A 7,297-nucleotide genomic window follows, 5' to 3' on the forward strand; every position below is an offset into this window, starting at 1 on the left:
GATATAGTATACCATACACCGTAATGCCTGTGACACATTATGACACACACCGCAATGTCCGTGATACATTATGCCACACACCGTAATGCCCATTACACATTAAGTCCTACAGTAAGGCTTCTAATTACTTTTCAATTACCTGCTCGTTGTCAGGGGTTTCATGCACTGGGTGTCATGCTCGTTGCCAGGGGTTTTATGCTCTTGGTTCCATGCACGGTGCCAGGGGTTTTCATGCTCAGGGTGTCATGCTCATTGCCAGGGGTTTCATGCACTGGGTGTCATGCTCGTTGCCAGGTGTTTCATGCACTGGGTGTCATGCTCGTTGTCAGGTGTTTCATGCACTGGGTGTCATGCTCGTTGCTAGGAGGTAGTCCTTGTTGCTAGGGCTGTGCTCCCAGTGCCACATATGTCCCCAGTGCCAGATATTCCCCCCCAGTGCCACATATGCCCCCAGTGCCAGATATGCCCCCAGTGCCATATATTCCCCCAGTGCCGGATATTCCCCCCCAGTGCCACATATGCCCCCAGTGCCAGATATTCCCCCCCAGTGCCATATATGCCCCCAGTGCCAGATATCCCCCCCCCCTGTGCCAGATATTCCCCCCCAGTGCCACATATGCCCCCAGTGCCAGATAATCCCCCCCCCAGTGCCACATATGCCCCCAGTGCCGGATATTCCCCCCCAGTGCCACATATGCCCCCAGTGCCAGATATTCCCCCCCAGTGCCATATATGCCCCCAGTGCCAGATATCCCCCCCCAGTGCCAGATATTCCCCCAGTGCCAGATATTCCCCCCCAGTGCCATATATTCCCCCAGTGCCAGATATTCCCCCCCAGTGCCATATATTCCCCCAGTGCCAGATATTCCCCCCCAGTGCCATATATGCCCCCAGTGCCAGATATCCCCCCCCAGTGCCAGATATTCCCCCCCAGTGCCAGATATCCCCCCCCTGCCATATATGCCCCAGTGCCAGATATTCCCCCCCCCAGTGCCAGATATTCCCCCAGTGCCAGATATTCCCCCCAGTGCCATATATGCCCCCAGTGCCAGATATCCCCCCCCCAGTGCCAGATATTCCCCCAGTGCCAGATATTCCCCCCCAGTGCCATATATGCCCCCAGTGCCAGATATTACCCCCCCCCCGTGCCAGATATTCCCCCCCAGTGCCAGATATACCCCAGTGCCAGATAATCCCCCCCAGTGCCATATATGCCCCCAGTGCCAGATATCCCCCCAGTGCCAGATATCCCCCCCCAGTGCCATATATGCCCCCAGTGCCAGATTCCCCCCCAGTGCCAGATATCCCCCCCCCTGCCATATATGCCCCAGTGCCAGATATCCCCCCCCCAGTGCCAGATATTCCCCCAGTGCCAGATATTCCCTCCCAGTGCCATATATGCCCCCAGTGCCAGATATCCCCCCCCAGTGCCATATATTCCCCCAGTGCCATATATTCCCCCAGTGCCAGATATTCCCCCCCAGTGCCATATATGCCCCCAGTGCCAGATATCCCCCCCCTGTGCCAGATATTCCCCCCCAGTGCCAGATATACCCCAGTGCCAGATAATCCCCCCCCAGTGCCATATATGCCCCCAGTGCCAGATACCCCCCCCCCCAGTGCCAGATATTCCCCCAGTGCCAGATATTCCCCCCCCAGTGCCATATATGCCCCCAGTGCCAGATTCCCCCCCAGTGCCAGATAATGCCCGCCGCCGCTGCTGCCGCTTGTTGGAGGGACACGGAGGGCACAGCGTCTCCTGTGTCCCTCCTGCATCATCTCCGGCGGCCGCGGGTCTAATTGGGGGAAGTGCCGGTTCGTGAGCCAATTAGAGCTCACGGACGGCACTTCCCCCTATTAGACCCGCGGCCGCCGGAGATGATGCAGGAGGGACACAGGAGACGCACACGCTGTGCCCTCCGTGTCCCTCCAACAAGTGGCGGAGGGAAGGAGAAAGCAGACTGACATGCGGACGCTCGTCCGCATGTCAGTCTGCTGTAAATCAGTGGCGCCCCCGCAGCCCCTCGCCCCCAAGCCACCGCGAGGACTGCGGGGGCAGTAGTTACGCCACTGCCTGAATGGTCTATACTGTAGATCGCTCAATGTGGAAATCTCAGTCCTTGCACATTCAGACACACAAGTGTACACCAGGGGAAGGGCTTATACTAACATTAGTATTATTTTGCAGACATGGATACAGCAACAGACGCTAAAGCCGCAGTAGCGGTAACTCAGAATCAGCCCCATAGACTTGCAGTTTGGACATATAAAATAGGGCTTCACTTCCGATATGTTCTGGAAACCACTTTAGGTTTAATCCAGTGAGCTTTGATGGTCCATCCAATGCATTTCGGGGTGCACGCCTGCTTTCCACACTCAGGAGATGTGTCCACAAATTTTAAGTGGGTCTTTGTTTGTGAGGAGGTGAAAATATATCTGAAGATACACGCTGTGCAAGAGTGTAAATATAATCAGAGCCATAACTGAAGGGGGGGGGGGGCTAGGGGGGCCGGCGACCTGGGCACGGAAAGAGAGAGGACACCGTCGCTGGGGTTGAAGACGTGCCAGGGTTGAAGACGCACTGCTCCCGCTCCGCTGCGCCGGGTCGCTCCGGAGATCTGCTTCCCGGAAATACATGTGTGTGGAGCCTGGAGGCGATACCTGGGGCATGCAGTGCAGGACGGCGAAGGGTTGAAGAGGCGCCGTCCCCGCACCGCTGTGCCGGGGCGGTCAGGAGAGCTGCTAACCGGAGACACATGCCACTTCACACACATGCAAGCCTCTGCCAGCGCTGTGTGTGTGTGACACTGCAGAAACTGAGAGGAGTCTGGAAAGGAAGGGACAGGTGGTCAGCTATACAGTATATGTACAATATCTGTGTGCTGTGTACTGTAACCTAGTGTGTATGTGTGTGTAAGAGCAGGGAGCAGTGCAATGTAACTTTGTGTGTGTGTTGCAGCAGTGCAGTGTAACTGTGTGTGTTTTGGAGCAGTAAGCAGTGCAGTGTAACCCTGTGTGTATGTGTGTTGGAGCAGTATAGTGTAACCCTGTGTGTATGTGTGTTGGAGCAGTGCAGTGTAACCCTGTGTGTATGTGTGTTGGAGCAGTACAGTGTAACCCTGTGTGTATGTGTCTTGGAGCAGTGCAGTGTAACCCTGTGTGTATGTGTTGGAGCAGTGCAGTGTAACCTTGAGTGTGTGTTGGAACAGTGAGCAGTGCAGTCTAACCCTTTGTGTATGTGTTGGAGCAGTGCACTGCAAACCGTGTGTGTGTGTGTACTGGAGCATTGTAGAGTATCCTAGTGTGTGTCTGCGAGAGCAGTGCAGTGTAACCCAGCATGTGAGAGCTGGAGCAATGCAGTGTAACCCTGTGCGTGGGTGTGTGCTGGAGCATTGCAGTGTAACCGTGTGTGTGTGTGTAGTGGAGCAGTTCAGTGTAACCCGATGTGTGTGCTGGAGCAGTCCAGTGTAACCAGGTGTTGTGGGTATGCTGGAGTACCCGGGGTGGGTACTTCATTTGTATGTATAGGAGGGGTGTATTTAATCACAGTATATTGGGGTATGTGTATATACAGGGGCATGTACACAGTATATGTTTAATGTGGTAGTATGTGTATATTCAGGGGCCGTACTGTGTTTATTGATTGTGTGTACATGTACAGGAGGATGTATTTCTGTATATTGGAGGGGGGGGAACGGCGCTAAATGACTGCCTTGCCCCGGGTGACAGATACCCTAGTTTCGGATATCATATACAAATTCTACAGCCCTACCAATCTAAAATCTTTCAGCAATTTTTTTATATTTTTGTCTTCTTAAATAATTAGTGCAAAGGATCCTTTATAACATATTGCACAGTCAGGGGCGTGGCTTAATACAGGGCGTGGTCAGTTACGCCCCCATTTGTAGCGCCGCTGAAAGAAAAGGAAAAAAAAAAAGTATACTTACATCCCCGCTCCTGATTCCAGACCGCTGCAGACCTCCGCCGGCGCCGCTCCTCGGATGCATAGACACTAGAGGTCAATTACGACCCCTAGCGTCTGTGCCACAATGCTGTGTGGTGCACAATGAAGTCATCGCGCACCGCACAGAAAAGGTCCTCTCCACGAAGGGAAACTAGATGTGTAGCGTCTGGTTCCCTTCACAGCGGGGGACCAGCGGTGGGGTTCAGTGGGGGGCACAGTGGCAGATCTTGCCATGGTGCGGCGCCCTCCGGAAGGCGGCGCCCCGGGCAAAAGTCCTGCTTGCCTGTGGCAAGATCTGCTACTGTGCACAGTTGTGTGTTTAATGAGATGTATTATATTGCTCAGAGTCTTTGGGGTATATTCAACTAAAGTTGAAAGCTGCAGTCTGTCGAAAAGACGGCAGTTTTCGACTTTTTATGGTCGAATCGTGATTCGACCTATTCAATACATACATTAGACTTGTCGAAAAGCACGTGGATTGGCGGAATAGCTGCCGATCCACATGCTTCTGTCGAAAACAAGGCCAAAACCGACAGGATTTGGCCCCCTTTTCGACCATCTCAGTACGACATAAAAAAAAAATATCGGACTGAGATGAGGGATTACAGCAGGAGGGGGGGGGGGAGCTGCAGAGAGGGGGAGGAGGGGGGGACAGCCGCGGCCATATAGAGGAGATCAGTGCTACAGCAGGATGTCACACAGCCGCACCGCTCACGGCAGCTTCCACCCGGCTCCAGCAAGTGAGGTCACGCTTACTGGAGCCAGGTGGACACTGCCGTGAGGTCGGGCGGCTGTGTGACATCCTCCTGCAGCGATACTGTAGCGCTGATCTCCTCCGTCTGCCGGCAGCTGTCCCCGCGACTCCCCATCCCTCTCCTCCTCTGGGTCCCTCATCTCAATTCGACTTGAAAAAGATTTGATTTGAGATTTGAATAGGGGTTGACGGATCCATTCCGACAAATGCATGTCGGAATGGATCCGACGCTAATTGAATATACCCCTTTGTAGATATACATGTCTTCACAAAAAAGCAACAGGTTGTTGGAAAGTTTGTACCATCTACATAATAATCGTGGATGGCCTATTAGGCCTCCGACATACACAGTGGAAGCCCCCGGTAATGGCTCCACTGTGGCCGATGGAGTGAAGGGATATCAGGAAGGGACAGTGGCAAATAAGACCTGGGGAATAACTGAAAGATGGCACATCCTTATTAAACGCCTAATTCAGACCTGTTCGCTTCTCTGCGAATTTGCGATCAGATAGTTGCCGCTCAAACAGAGTAAATAATACCCACCCTGTGCAAATATGTGTACGCCTTGCGAAAATCTCTGTGCATGCCGGTCAGCTGCAAATCCATTCGCAACTCACCATCGAATAATTTTTCCAGTCTGTGCGTAGCCCAGGACTTACTCCTACAGTGCGATAGAATCCGGTGATCGGGGTTGGAGTTGATGTCACACACCCTCCATGAAAACGCTTGGGAATGCCAGCGTTTTTCCTGACACTCCCAGAAAATGTCCAGTTACCACCCACAAATGCCCGCTTCCTGTTAATCATCTTGTCTACTACTAGTGATTAAAAAAGACACTGGATTCTTTCGCAGTTTGGCCTCGCACATGCGCACTATGATCCATTCACATGCGCAGTCGATCAATAATCATCCGCCTTGCGAATTCACCCAACAGTGATCAGGCCTGAATTAGGCCCATAGGCAGAGAGACCTATCGACCCATTGAATGACAGTTTCACCATGGTAGTTGTATTATAAAGACAACCCTCACCTCTGCTTCCTAAGAGCCGGAGTTCAGATGGCTATGCCACATTCACTCCACCCAACAGCTCCCATTAAACTTCACACGTCAGATGCATTTGCACGCCACTCAAGCACACTTATATTAGTAAATAAAGACACAACAACTGTACTTGGCGTGAAAGGGGTCAGCTTTTTATTTTGACTGAGAGGAAGGCCTATTAATACTAAAACTAAAAATGCAGACTTCCCTCTCTAACTAAGGTGGCGGGGAGAAGAACGGTTAAGCATGATAAACAACTTAATAAGGGTGATCCAAAATTATATGACAAAATAGAGCAATAAACATATGTGTGAGGGGGCCTTCTGCCCCCGATGTTCCGGGATCGGCCTTCTGCCTCCATCCCGAGCAATAAAAACCATGTGTGAGGGGGCCTTCTGCCCCAGATGTTCCGGGATCGGCCTCCTGCCTCCATCTCAGACATCGGAAATCCAAAATCCAAGGCCAGGGGTCGACCTTCTGCCACTACCCCTGCCCACCAACAGTATGTAGGGACGGAGGTACGCTCCACCCCTCCAGGGTAAAAATTGGGCCTCTGGCCCCGATATCCACATATGTTTATGATCTATCCTATGGGCCCCACCAGGTACGGTGGTGCCCATAAATTAATTATAAGACTATAAAAATACCTAAAAGTTCACCCGGACTTACTAACAATAAAGTCCTTAAGTTAAACTAAAATAACCGTTCAGAAACCGGCCAACTGCCAGGTTACCAACCTGCCACCGAACCGAAAAGTCAACTCAACTAAACAAAGCATAACACGTAGAAAACTCACTCAACGCAAACTAAAGAAAACAGAACACGCTAAACAGACCTCAAGACCCGGCGTACCAGATCATTGCCACCCACATGCAGGACCAGCCAATCCTGCAGGCCAGCCCAGCGGAGGCCTCTACGCCCCAACCAGCGCACAGCCTGCAGCTCAGGAAACTGAATCGTGTCGCAAGCCAGAGCCGACACCGACAGCCAACATTCGTAGGAATGGCCGACAAACCATATAAAGCGCGGATCTAGCCGCCCTCCTGCAAAAGAAGGTTGTGACCGAGGTTAAAAAATGAAATATGGTATGGAGAAAATGGGCAACCTAACCTTCGTCCCTAACAAGGGGGGGGGTCACCCAATTTGACTTGAAGCAAAAACGCAAAACTTCGTCAGCCGGCAACAGCCGTAATTAAAACCAACGATAAACAAAAATTCCTCAAGGCCCCCGCAGTCGCAAAGTGCAACTACGACGAGCAGCTAAGCCTCAAAAGGGGCGCACTGGGAGGAAAAGGCCTGATATAGTGCCTGACTGCCCCAGACCTCCACCTACCCAGTGCCCGGACTACGACTTCGGACCAACCCGCCGCCGCAGCAGCGCCAATGCGGAAAGAGTGAGTCCCATAGTCGGCCGGAGATAGACCCAGGTATAAAATACAACGCTCCAAAACCGACCGGAATTTAGATCTGGTCAACGGGGAACCGTCACAATGGACAGCCACCCGGAAGGCGCGGGAGGCCGTACGGACGAATAAGA

The sequence above is a fragment of the Pseudophryne corroboree genome, chromosome 8, assembly GCF_028390025.1.
Source record: "Pseudophryne corroboree isolate aPseCor3 chromosome 8, aPseCor3.hap2, whole genome shotgun sequence".
NCBI lineage: Eukaryota > Metazoa > Chordata > Amphibia > Anura > Myobatrachidae > Pseudophryne > Pseudophryne corroboree.